Raw genomic sequence first — 14706 nt, 5'->3', positions numbered from 1 at the left:
TTTTTTTCTATGTATATGGTACCAAGGAATCGAATCTGGGTCTTCATGCAACCTAGGCAAGCACTCTACCACTAGGCCAAATTTCCAGCCATGGACAGAATCTTTAAATGCTAAATTTAAAGTATTAAAATGTGTTTGTTCTGGGAAACGTAGAAAATAAAGCAGATTATATATATTATGATATAAATTGTTTTATTCCTACCAAGATCCATTGTCTAGTGCAACTTGGAACTGACTTTGAAGTGATCACGAAGGAGAATACATGTCTGTCTATCTGAAACACTACTACTTCAGTGGCCCACCTGCATTGAGAAGCTCACTCCAAATCCTGCCTCAGGTCTCCAAGCTTAAATAAATTTCTCCACTTTTACCTTAAAAAAAACTTTTCCCAGCTGTCCATCCTTGAGTATGTCAATCATTTCTTATAGAGAAACATTCTTATTGCAATGTTCTGTCATTGCCCTGTAAATATTATTCTTTGAGAGATTCTCTCTCTAATTGCTGTGTACTTTGATAATTATTTGGTTGTTGCTTCATTAGGCCCTGTGCTCCATCTATCCTCTCAAGTAGGAGGTGCCATTATTCCCATTTCATAGATGAAGTAGCATACAAGATGCTAAGTAACTCACTCAGGGAAACATAGAGAAGCAGGATTTGAACCCACCTTATCTGGGTCCAAATTCATCTGTTTTCTGTTTGTGTACAGTTAGACACTGTACTGACTTATATGTGTTCTTTAAGTTGCTTGTCACAATGCCATAAGACAGATACAATAATGAAGCAGGTTTTACAGAGGAATATACTGAGAATTAAATTGGTCTAACTGTCAAAGTGATGATACATATATGTGCAATGTACTGCAGAGGCTTGGGCCTAACTCTTCTGCTATTCTGTCACTTTGCATCCCAGTTGTGGAGGTTGATTTCTTTCCTATCCCCTGTAAAATCCAAAGAAGAAAAAGACTGTGGTACAATATTAGCTAGGAAAGAGCAGACATGTGTGCACTTGGAAGCACTTCTAGGGTTTCATAGAGTCTGTAGAAGGTATGGTTATACCCATCCAGTGTCAGGTAATGTGCACAGGTGATCTATATGCATCAAAATGATGCTCTCCTTGGTGTATCTATTGCTGTAGAATAGCCACTGCCTTGTATTTTCAGCTAAGTAAATACATTATTCAAATACAACATATATCTGGGTAAGTGTTCAATACCTAAGCAATTGCTGACAAAGTTAATACCCCTACACAGAGAACAAAATGCCTACTATAAATTAAACAGATCTATAACAAGAAATGGGCTTAAAGAGGCTGGGAGTTTGGTCTAGTGGTAGACTGCTTGCCTAGCATGCACGAAGGCCCGGGTTCAATTCCTCAGTACCACATACATAGAAAAAAGCCAGAAGTGGTGCTAAGGCTCAAGTGGTAGAGTTCTATCCGTGAGAAAGCCCAAGGACAGTGCTCAAGCCCTGAGTTCAAGTCTAGGACTGGCAAAAAAAATAAAAATAAAGAAATGGGATTGAAGCAGTAATAGTCTCCAAACAAAGGATCTAATGAATTCTCAGGGGAATTAATACACTTAAAGAGCTAAGCCTAGTACACCTCACTCATTCTGAAACTGGACAGTGACACAGCAGAAAAAGAGAAGGAGGACTGCAGGATACAGAGAGAGAAAAAGAAAACATCACATTGATTTCAACTGAGAGTGAGCCAAGAATGAGTGTGATACCTAACTGGATTTTCATGCCTTGGAGAGCCTCAGAGTATTTGTAGAGATAAGGTCATGAACTTCTGCTAGGGCAGGCATCCTTTCACAGTTCTCCAGACATTTACATCCTGAGTAGCTAGAATTAAAGGCATGAGCTCCTGCTGCCTAACTGTGATTGAATTATTATATAGAAAACTCACCCTAGGTAAGCTGTGTGGTTAGAGTTAATTTAAAAAAAATAAAATACAAAAATAAAACTTGGGGGCTAGGAGTTTGGCCTAGTGGTAGAGTGCTTGCCTAGCATGTATGAAGACCTCAGTTCAATTCCACATACATAGAAAAAAAACAGAAATGATGCTGTGGCTTCGGTGGTAGAGCTCTAGCCTTAAGAAAGCCCCAAAATAGTGCTCAGTCCCTGAGTTCAAGCCCAAGGACTGGCAAAAAAATTTAAAAAAATGAGATTAACTTAAATTCATATATGGCAATCAGAAATATGTCTCCATGATGACATATATGATTTATACCTCATGGTGGTTCAAATCCCCCAAACCTCTAGTCTGGTGTGGGGCAAATTTCTTGCCAAAAATATGTCTACATGACCAGCAAGAATGAGACTCCAGCTTAGACTACGTGAGCATCTGAGATCTACTGTCTTTGAATTACCTTGCTGGGCCTCTTTTGTAAAGCACACATTATGCATTCGGCATAGGACACCATAGCGCAGGAAGGATAGAACTGACTGGGAGAATGAGGTGAGGTGGAATTTGTTTCTCTTCTGGATGCATCAGATGTCTTCAAATAAACAGATACTCAGGTGACTCTGAAAGAAGGCTGAAGGCAGTCTGGAAGAAGAAGGTGCAGAGGCTTTGAAGGAGGGTGGGTAGCAAAGGGCAGAGGAGCAGAAGCCTCTGTGAATTTGTTCCTACCCATCTATCCTTGGGTTTTGGGTTTTGTTTTTTTCCAGCAGCCCCTCTCTTCTGTATGCGTGTAGATAGTGTAGATAGCTGCGCTGTGCTATGCTGTGCTTTTCTTTCTGACCCCCTTTCCCACAATTAGCCAGCACATCCCCTAGGGGCCCTATGGTGAATCTCTACTGACTATGTGACTTGCAGGAAGCAGGTGGGAAAGGAGCCCCCGCAGGGGTCGCCCTCTGCTGGGATGGAAATGGAAGGATGTTTACTACTTGTAAGGGGGGTGAAGGAGGCCCTCCCCCAGTGCCTCTTCCATCTTTGTCTTTCATGGAAGTCTTTAAGAAAGAGTCCTGGGGTTGATATTCCCAATTTGGGGTTTGTTGGTGATGGCCTTAACTCAGCTTGGAGAAAGACACGGAGGGAACAGCTCCTTAGTATATTTAAATATCAGTGGTAGGGGCTGCCCTCCTCTCCTCCTGACCAGGAAGCTACCTTTGCCAAACTCATTTTTGAGGCAGAAGCAGCAGGATGACCCTCTGACATCATCCATCCCATTCCTGAAGGATGGGCACACCTCCTGGCACAGAGTGAGATAGGCACTGGCCAGGGACTGGTCCCTTTCTATTGTCCTTGTCACTCTGACTTAGCCTCCATGAGCCTCAGTTCCCTGGAACACTGTTTCAGCATGCATATTCTTTCTGATCTCTTTTGATGGAAGGGGGTGAATTGGAAAAATAATTTGGAAATAACTACCACCCAAATACTAAGGATTCACAAATGCTCTAGCAAATCTAACTCATACTCTCAAGAACTCACTCTGCAAATTGCAAGCTGTGCTATGCTCTGAGTGGGAGAGGTGGGTGTCTGGAGTTTTGTTTTATTATGACCCTTCGATATTGCAGAACTGCTTCTTCTCCTTTTCTGAAAACCCCACCCACCTCCAGGTGGAGAAATTGGATCTTATGCACTTAGACCAGCAGAGGGCAGCACAGACCACACCAGGAATTCCCATGAGTAATACAGAGCCTGCCCTGTGGTCCTCCTTTTAGGGGTGGCAACGATTAGATTAAACATGTACTGGGATGTATACAGAATACAATGAACTCAAGGCCAGGTACAAAAGTGGAGCAAAATAGATTTCAGATGCAGGAACATGTTGTCCTTTAATCCTTTCTACTTCCTTTTTGATGTCTCTCCTTTGCTTCTCAAAGCGTGACTAGGGACTGGCACCTTTGGCAGTATCCTGGAGTCTGCCAGAAGAGCAGAGTTCAACTCCAGCCCTGGCCACTGAGTCAGGATCTACAGCTTCATGAATTTCAAAGGGCATTCCTATTTATATGGAGTATAAGGAGTTTGACCACACACCTGCCATTCAAAGACCCCCTCTGCTCTCTGTTTGAATTCTCCCCTGACCCCTGCACCCTCCTCAGCACAGAGAAACTTCCTGCTGCTTTCAGGACCCAGAGGAGGAGGGCAGTTTATGAGGCCTTGGTAATCTGAGATTTGCCTGCAGGCTACCAAGGGCCCCCGCAGTGTCTTGGGGTGACTTCTGTGCAAGGGAACGCTGAGCCTAGATGTACCAAGGAGATGAACAAACTGTTACCAACCACAGCCCATGGCCTGGAGCTAGTTTGCATAATTACAGAAATACATAACGATGGTTATACCTTACTTGTAGTTGAATCAGTGAACCCCCCCCCCCGCCCTGTTTGTTGCCATTGTGTCATGCATCTCTCTGGAGGGTGGAGGTTTCTTTGAGGAAGGACCTTTTTCTAAAAATGCCTTTTTAATTCTTCATACCCTTGTGTTGTGGCTGGACACTGCTGTTTGCTTGAGATGACAAACAAACATTATGAGGATATATCTTGGGTTTAAGGTGAGCTGTGGATTCCTGCTGGGGTTGTGTGTCCCTCAAGACTATGGGACTTGTTTGGAGTATAGCCTTAGAGTAGTGTGAGTGGAAAGGACAGCCCAACTGCCCCAGAATGTCCATAAGGATGGACAATACAAGCCCAGCACTCCGTAGGAGGCCCTTGGGGAAAAGGGCTGTCCCCTGAAGCTCTTCAGGGGGATTTGAGCCTTCATAGCACTGAGCTAAAAAGCATGCCACCTCTGTGAAGATGTTTGGGAATATAAGACGCTGTGGTCTCAGGAGACTGGGGACAGAAGCAAGCCCTGCTGACACCCTTCTTGCCTCCCCACTCCAACCCAGTCTTTGCCTCCACTTGTACATAAGTGAAGACAACAGAGCATAATACAGAGGGAAATCTCTGTGTAAATCCCAGGCATTGAAACTACTGCTCCTGGATATCTGAAATGGGTGCATTTTCTAGATCTCTCCCCCACACCACCCACTGCTCTGCCTTTAGCACTCTGCGTTTCTGTTTCAGCTTCTCTCTGACCCCCCCCCCCCCGTTTTCCCTTGTTCTCGGTGCTTCTCTGCCTCCTTACCTCCTTGTATGGCTTCCTTCTGCCCTCCCTCTCCTCCTCTCCCACTGGGTTCCTTCTCAGCACAGCAGGTGCTTTCTGGTTTCCTCTGGGCTAGGAAGCAACACAGTATCAGCATGTGGCATCCAGAGGCCCTGCCTTGGCCTACACCTTCCCCAGTCCCTCCTCTGTCTGCAGCTCCTGACTCAGCTCCAGTCCCGGAGTGCCCTGCTCCCTTCCTCAGAGTTAAATCTTTGTCAGCTAGTTGATCATTTCAAAGACTCTTCAAATGGACAAACTTTGGTTGGGTGTCTGAAACTTCTGCAAGGTTCCCCTGTAAAATCCAGTTTGGGCAAAGAACTCTGCTAAAAGTTCAATGTGAACTCCTTATCCTTAATATCTGATCACGTTCTCCCTTCTGTGCCATCCTCCAGGGCATGCCTGCTTACCCTGGCCTCTCCTCACGAAGAATCCTGTTAGGTTGGTTTAACTAGAGTCCACCTTACCTCTGACATGTTGCTCTTAGTAATCTTTTTTTTTTTTTTTTTGCCAGACCTAGGGCTTGAATTCAGGGGCTGAGCACGGTCCTTGGGCTTTTCTCAAGGCTAGCACTCTACTACTTGAGCCATAGCACCACTTCTGGCTTTTTTTTATGTGTGTGGTACCGAGGAATCAAACCCGGATTTTTGTGCATGCTAGGCAAGCGTTCTACCACTAGGCCAAATCCCGGACCTGCTCTTAGTAATTTTCTATCAACTAAACCAACCTTATTATTCAGTTACCAGTTTCTACTACCCAAGCTATATTTAGGGTAGAAAAATCTCTCTCCCCTAGCATGAACTTATGCAAGGAACCCCATACCTACTGGGTCTGAGGAAGGTGTTCCCATGTTATGCTTTAACATGTTTGGGGGGAGTAGGTGGGTGTCAACCCTGAGGATTCATCTCAGGGCTTGGATGCTGTCCCTTAGATTTTTTTACTGTACCACTTGAGCCACACCTTTGCTTCTAGCTTTTAGGTGGTTAATTGGAGGAAAGAACCTCAAAAATTTCCCTGTCCCAAGTGCTTTCTAAATTACAGATAAGGGCCACCAGTGCGCAGCTCACTGAATAGCTTTTGATTCACATAGTATCACGTGGTCTGTATGGACCCATCTGGACCCTTTCAGGATACTTGGTATTGAAAAGCTTGGGGCTGAGCTGAGCACTTGAGAGTTGGAGAAAGTTGGAGCTACAATGTTCTGTTATATATCCTCAGAGAAGTCTCAATTCCAAGGATGGGAGGGGGATGGTAAGTATGATCACCCATTAAAAAATATTGGCTTCTTCCCATTATCCTTTGACTATCCTCTGGGAAATTTCTGGGCCTAGGATAGGCCTTCCGCTAAAATTTCAAATGAAAAATAATTTGAAATGTTGAAAGTCCTCAAAACTGACATGGGTTGACAATGACTAGTGTACTTAGCCATGAACGATGACTGATGTACTGACCATAAATTATTGATACCTTGATTTTGCCATTAGCACCACAATTGTGGTCACTGAATTTGAAAAACAAACATGTTTCCCCCCCCCAATATGCGTATATTTCCTGTAAACAAGATATTATTCATTTCCTAATGAACATTACAAAAAAATCAGAGCTATTTTTAGTATTTATGACATTCAGTCTTGTATTCAAGACCTCATCCACCCATAATAAATCTGAGCTGTGGCTTTTGTTTCCGTGAATCACACTTATAACTTTGGGTCTCTCTTGAGCCATCCCTCGGGAAACCATTAGATCTTCTTGCACAGACACAGGACCTTCTGTTTCTTTAATGTCTCCAAAGGGCCTGGGACAGTGTAACACATATGGTAACAGCAGATCCATGGATCTTAAACAAAACCAAGGTCATCTGCTTTCTCTAGTCTCCAGGCAACAACACTCCAATGTGCTAACCAAAGAAAATGCCTACATGCAAGGGATGAAGGAGGCAGCCATTGCTGCTGAGCCTCATAAATCTGTTCACTCTATCACTGTGGGGTTGGAAGTCAAAGGTTGCCATGAACAGTGACTGTTCTGCTATACACAAGTTCCTTGGATGGTAATTATCTTTGCTTCCAGTACATGAGCAAGGCCCTTCCATCTACTTAGATTGAATCTTCCATACAGCTACCATACCTTCCCTCCACCTAGGTCTAACTGCCATGTCCCTGTCCTTGAAGCATGCTCTGTCCCTCTGGGTGACATCCAGTACTAGTCATAAGAAAAAGACCTCCATTGTGTGTTCTTAGCATTTTATCAGCCGTACTTGTACCACACACTCCTCCATCAGCCTAGAAACTTCCTGAGGGCAGGAAGCAAGCACAGCTCCATTATCTCAGCACAGTCCAGACATAGTATTATTACATAATACTATAAGATGCATATGTAAACAAACAAATAAATTGGTGCATAGGGTTCCTATGGCAGAGACAAGTAAGCATGAGATCACAGAAATATTCATATCGTAGGAACATCTTGGGGTAGAAATTTCTCTGTCTTTATGCCAATATGAAAATGTCAATGCAACCAAACTAGGGTCTTAGGAATTACTGTAGGTGTCTGTCGATATTGTTGCTGTAGGCAGCTCCTCATCGTGACAATTCTCAGAAGGCATTTTGTGTACATCTTGGTACCCACTCAGTGCTGCAGGCCAAGTCTGAACCCAGCCCCCTGTGTGTGGAGTAAGGATCCAGGGCTGCAACATTTTGCAAAGAACCACCAGTGTGCCAAGAGAAGGGGGAAAGCTCCTTCCTCATTTTATGGAGTACAGGTGGTAGGCAGAGAGTTTTCCTGAGATAGAAGCTAGTAACACTAACTTGATTCTGGGACTAAAACATGACTTGAAAGGAGGCCCTCAGTGGAGGTAGGAAGGGGACAAGGGAGTCAGGAATCCCTCAAACTGTCCCCTCCCTTAAACTAATAAAACTCACCCCAAGCATGAGGAATGATTATAAAATGTGAAAAGATAAGATAAAGGAAAACAGTTCTGAGAAAACAAAAGGACCAGCCCAATCAAAATAATTCTCCTGGTAGTTGGAAGAGGACTTCAGTGAGAATAAACACCCAGCGATCTGGTCAGTTATGGCGATAACACTTTTACAAGCATGGACATTGGAAGGGAATTAGTTATGTAGCTATTATACTCTGAATGATTCCAAGAAAGAACACATACAAGAAGTTACATCAGGTGAGGCATTAGAAAATTATCCATACCCAGGGCCAGAGGCACCAAATAAAACCATGAGAACATCAAGAATTACAGAGACACGGGAACAGATGCCAAGTACCCTATGATTAATGAGATCTAAACTTAGGGACAATTTTCCTTGATTCAAAATGACATGTTATCCAAATATACAGGAAGACTTGAGGATTAAAAACTATACTCATTACTGTCATTATTACAGATAATGTCATTACAAGGTCTAAATCTGCAGGTCAGAGTTAAACGAAGTATTACCTAACTTGGCTTTCAAGTATAACGTATCAGTCTTAGAATTTTGCAGCTTTAATATTGTCCCATGCCTTAAGCCTGCTTCTGTTTGGGATTTTGGAAATGGTGATAGACCATAACAGAAGTCATGGCCTTTTCTACCCAGGCTTGCTTTGCACTGGGAGCCTCCAAATCTTCATCTCCTCAGTAGCTAGAATTAGAGAATGAGCCACCAATACCTAGCTAAGGCAGATCTTTCAACAGAAGAGAAGAGGACTGGAGCTTGACCAGAACTAAGACTCATGACATAATAGACAATGATTGGTAGACCTGAAAATCAAAGATTATTGAAGATTTTGAAGGAGTCAAAGAATCCTGCAGTGCAAACTCAGACTACTATTTGATGATGTTCACTGATGAGTTAGTAGATGTTTTAAGAAACTCCTGGAATGAACAACATGTATTTTGGTGGGAGTGAATGTTCTGAAGGATTTTACTCATCAAGGGAGTCAACTCATACTAATATAGAGAACAAGCCACAGATGTGTGGCTGTGTAAAGTCAGTGGTGTCTGTTCTGGCTGGTCCTCTTTAAAAAAAAAGAAAAGAAAAAGAGGGGCTGGGAATGTGGCTTCCTGGTAGAGTGCTTGCCTAACCTGCATGAGACCCTGGGTTTGAGTCCTCAGTACAGAAAAAAAATAGCCAGAAGTGGTGCTGTAGCTCAAGAGGTAGAGTGCTAACCTTGAGCAAAAGAAACTCAGTAAAGTACCTAGGCCCTGAGTTCAAGCCTCAGAACTGGCAAAAAAAAGAAAAAACCAAATAAGCAAACAAAAATAGAAAACCAGTTTTTCATGGAAAAGAAAGACCAGAGCATAAATATTTTGTAAGTGTTGTGTTTTAGATATAAAGGTCCATGGCGAAAGTATATACAAATAAAATATGTATATTTCTTTCGTGGAGGGATGGTTAGATCAAGTGATCAAAACTCCAAGTAGGAGAAGCTGACCAAACAATTTTATCTCAGGACTTCTCCTTCCTCTTAGTTTTATTTAACATCCATGCCACCACTATCCTCAGATTTGGTTGAGGGCAGTTACAATGAGCCCAAACTAGAATTGAAACCCATCCTTCCTTTGGACTTTTTTGGAACAGTTAAATGAGGCAAGGATTTCAGAAATTATTACTAGCGAATAAGAATACAGTGGGCACAGTGGCCCATGCCTGTCTCATCATTCAAGAGACAGAAACAGGAGAATCTCACATTTAAGGCCAGATGAGCTACAGATCTAGATCCTATCATTAATTTATAAGTAAATAAATACCATTGAGTGAAAAGAAAAAAGTAACGCTAACACTCAAAGAAAATAACATCTACTATAACCAATAATATATTTATCACATCTATTGGTATTGAATAAACAAACAGAACGACTCACTTATTCACTGGAATTCCTATGGCTGTCTGTATAGGCCAGCATCCCATATACTGTTTGAGGCACTGTTTGCAACCCATATTCAGTAGGACAAGATCAAGCCACACTCTCCAATTAACTGGAGAAACAAAACTAGTGTTCGGATCTGTAGATGCCTGATTTGTCTATTGCTTGCTTCATTCTCACAAAAGCAGAGCAGGCTTCTTCAAAATCTAAATGTGATAAATACATGTTGACTTCTATCTTTGGCTTCCCAGAAACTTTCATGTTTACGAACATACATTACAATGTGTAAACATAAAATAATAAGTTCTTTGATTCAACTAAGTTCAGATAGTCTTAAAGAAATATGACTTTTCGTGTAAAGAAATATGACTTCCGTGATTTGGAAAAAAAACCATATTAAGTGAAGTAAGCCAGACCCAAAGGAACATAGGCTCAATATTTTCCCCTCATCTGTAATAATTAGTACACATTTAGGACTCTCCTAGCAGAGGATTACAATAGTGCAAAACTTAGGTACAAAATGTCATATAGGATGAGACTAAATGAAAGGAACTCTAGGATATGGAAACAAAAACTTTATCTTGTGTGATTGTTGTCCTTAATGTTCTATGTTATTTTCTTCTGTTTTGCCCTTATGGTTAATCTCATATTGTTAATGTATCTGACTTTGTTACCTAGTATATTATATATACATTTGTAATTTTGAAATAGGAAAAGGAAGGGGGTTAAACAAGATGTTTGGGAGGGGATGGGGGAGGGACAAAAACATGAGAAGGGGTATCAATGTGCACCTACTACCTGATGAATGTACATTATCCTGACAATAGAAAAAAGAAATATGACTTTCGTGGACTGAGGGCACCAACTCAGCTTATGATTTGAGTAAATCTTTTGTCTAAGCCGTTCTACAAGGCTTGCTCTCTTTGAGATCATTTTTGTTATAATACAATGTTTATGCCCCCTCCAATTCATGAAATTGTAACCCCCAAGATGATGATATTAGGAATTAGAGCTTTTTGAAGATAATTACTTTATGAGACTTCTGCCCCAGTGAGTAAAATCAATGTCTTTCCAAAATGGTCCCCAGAGGGGTTCTTTGCTCCTTTACATGTAAAGTTCCGGGAGCAGACAGTTCCCTGGGCAGAAGCAAGCTCACACCAGACATCAAAACTGCAGGTACCTTGATTTTTCCCAATCTCTAGAACTCAGAAGTAAATTTCTGTGGTTTATAGGTCATTCAGTTATGGTATTTTTTGGTTTTCTGATAATTTTAACATCTTTGGGGTCAGAAAGCCTTCTGAGAATCTCAAAGAAGAAAGACCTTGAACTCTTCTCTGGATGAATCCTCATTCACTATATCCTCCAGATTTGTACATGCAATGATTATTTTTATGCACCAGATATGGATGTCCTTCACAAAAATAACACAAGTAGTATTTATAATGCTGTCTGACTTTCTCTCCTAGATATCCAAGTTTGTTGGATTGTTTTGACAATGATTTTTTCCTTTATTTCCGCCCCCAACCTCAAAAAAAAAGGTTCCTCTTATCCAATCTTGTGTGTCCAAAATGGCTCTGCAGAGTCAGTGAGTTTCTTGGGCATCTGCTGTAACAAAAACTTCTCACAACCATGAACAAGAGCTCTTTTATGTATTTCTTTAATTTTTGCAGAGTCCTTGAAATTTAGAATGAAATGTGGGACTGAGATAACTCCACCTCTGTCTCCAGAAAATCTGTAATCCTTTGTTCTATTTAACTCATTAAATGATGCTTCAATATGAGGAAAATCTGAGTGAAAGATTAGGCACAGGAGCTTGGAATTTGGGCTTATGTAGCATTTTCAACAATGAACAATAACGTCTTTAGGTGAAAAGTCAAAGAAAGGGGAGCTTATTGGCCACAAGTGGAAGTTTATAAACTTCATTAATATAAACACTCCCGATAGATTCCCTAGGCTGACCAGGATCTGAAGCTGTCTTCTTATGGGGCCAATAAATATAAATCCTGATTTAAGAGAAAAAAGTCTGCTTCATGTCAAATATCTATGATAGGTGATCTATCATAGATGCTCTGTGTTCCCATACATCAGCAAGCTCTATCATCTTACCCCTAGTCAATACTGGTATGCTGGGTACAAGGGCAGAGGAGCATGAGGGCAGAGGTAGAGGCTATACCTGGGCCAGCAACAGGAAATACTATTCAAGATGTAACTATTGCATCACTAAGACCAGTAATCCCTATGAGATCCCACATACCAACCAAAAAGCATTAATTCTTGTCCTTTATTGCATAAAGAATCTATAGAATAACCTACAGATACAACTTTTGTCCCCCTCCCAGCCATTCCTCATACAGCACAATGACAGAGGCCTTTCAGAGAGTATGAATCATGGAGCAGGAACTCCATTTACAAATAAGTGAGAAATGTGAACCATGAGAATCAGGAGTTGCCTTAAAGAGATCAGGTCTGGCCAGTGTCACCTTGGCCAGCCACATGGTTAATGGTAGGTTCTGACATGTCTTCATAATGGAGAAAGTGAGGCCAATGCCTCCCAGGTAAGGGGTGTGCCTGAATCCCTGGAGACAGAGAGGAGTGGGAACTTGGGTGATAGGCTACTAAACCTGTCAGTGCCTGGGAATGGGAGTTTCCTGTGACCCTGACCCCTATCCTGACCCTATTCCGGCCCAGATGAACATAGATGCCATTCTGCCACGCCACGTCTCTGTGTTCACGTCCTGTGACCTGTCTCTCTGGAAACCATCGTATCCTAATTCAGCTCTCCATTGGAGCTATATTGGCTTATTGATTTTGCTCTTTCCTCTCTGGCCTATTTCCTAATTGTGTTAAGTGTATTTGCTGTCTGCTCGTCTTTGAGACAGGAATCCCCCATGCAGTCGCTGGTCTTTTAGAAAAAAAAAAAAAGACTCCAAGATTTAACCTCTCATAATGTGGTTTCTCTGTATTACCACCTTATAACAGCCTTACTGCCTCACTATCCAGGACTTCTGAGGTATATCAGTATGCTAGTACGCTAGAAGTATGTCAGAGGCAGTATTTACAAATAAGGACACCACAAATATGGGCTATATATTTTGAAGCAAAGACTTTTTTTTTTTTTTGCCAGTCCTGGACTTAAGCTCAGGGGCTGAGCACTGTCCTTGGATTTTTCTCAAGGCTAGAGCTCTACCACTTGAGCCTCAGCACCATGTCCGGCTTTTTCTAAGTATGTGGTACCAAGGAATCGAACCCGGGTCTTCATGCATGCTAGGCAAGCACTCTACCACTAGGCCAAACTCCCGGCCCCTGAAGCAAAGACTTTTTTTTTTATGGTGCTGGATCTTTTGTAGAGACCAGTGGCCAGGGTAGAAGCAGTGGGGGCATCTCTGTGCCCAGCAAGAGCCTTGGGGACCTGGGTCTCCCCATTCTTGCTCCTCTGCAATCTGAAGGTTTAGACATTTGATTTCCCAAAGGGTAAATGCACACAGGAAGTGCTATTAAATTATAAGCTCAGACAACTGCCTGGGTGAGTGTGGATCTTCATGCCAAAGTAGCAGCGAGCGAGGCAGGGAGTCCCCACTCTGCTGGAAGGGATTGACCTTGGTTGGCCAGAGGGATGTGGATATTATTCCTGTGTTATAACTGTGAGTGGACACATTCACCAGCCTTGGAATGAGGCACATGTCATTATCAATATGGATTAGATTGCAACACCAGAGAAGTCCTCTAAACCCTCTGGCGTCACCCAGGGAGGGGCTTCAAGGATAGTGACAACAAAGGGAATGCTGAGTTCCACTTATGGCCCTGAGACCAGCCAAGCATTGTGGCTGTAATTCATATCTCTCAGTGAATGACTTGTCACGCATTTTCTGAGAATTCCATTGGCACAGCTTTGACATTGGGTGAGCTACCTTGTGCAATGTCATAGGCATTCCACGGTGTCCCACATCCACTGTCTACCTGATCAATTTCATAGCTGGATAAATCCCTGGTCAACTGAGGGAGAGGGGAGTCATAACAGGGCCATCATAGCAACAGAGATCTCAAGCCAGCTCAGTAGGCCAGCTCAGTAGGCCTGACTGAGTCTGCATGTCAGCCTGACTTCTCTCTCTCTCTGCCTGCTCCTCTTTTAAAGAAGCTGAAAAGGGCGATTTTTGTAGCAGACCACTCATTGGCCTCTCTGCTTCCTTTCTTGTACCTGAGACTCGTCTACACCCAGAAGCCAGAATGACTTTCCATCAGAGTCTCGTTGTGATACTTACCTGCTTCACCTGTTGGAAGCTTGCCATTTTCAGTGCAAAATACAGCTTAAAATCCAGGTGGAGGCCGGGAGAGTGGCCTAGTGGTAGAGTACTTGCCTTGCATGCACGAAGCCCTGGGTTCAATTCTTGGTACCACATACACAGAAAAATCCAAAAGTGATGCTGTGGCTCAAGTGATAGAGCACTAGCCTTGAGAAAGCTCAAGGAGAGCACCTAGGCCCTGAGTTCAAGCCCAGGACTGGCAAAAAAAAAAAAAATCAAGATGAGCATAGTTTTCCCCTGTGCCTGACTCTCATGTTTTCATTCCACTTGCATTCCTATAGCACTCCAACGGATACATTACCCAGATAGGCTGCCTTGTCTTTCCCTGCTCCCCTCCCCACTTTCTCTCCCTTTCAGTTAGACTCACTCCAAGTCCCGGGTCTTTTGAGCTTCTCTTGCTCTGGAATGTACCCCCTTTAGGAATGCAGATGGCTCATCTTCCTCTACCTGCAGATTTCTCTCTGA

This window comes from Megascapheus bottae, chromosome 5 (genome assembly GCF_031878675.1).
Source record: "Megascapheus bottae isolate mThoBot1 chromosome 5, mThoBot2.hap1, whole genome shotgun sequence".
NCBI lineage: Eukaryota > Metazoa > Chordata > Mammalia > Rodentia > Geomyidae > Megascapheus > Megascapheus bottae.
Note: the sequence above shows the minus strand (reverse complement) of the source record.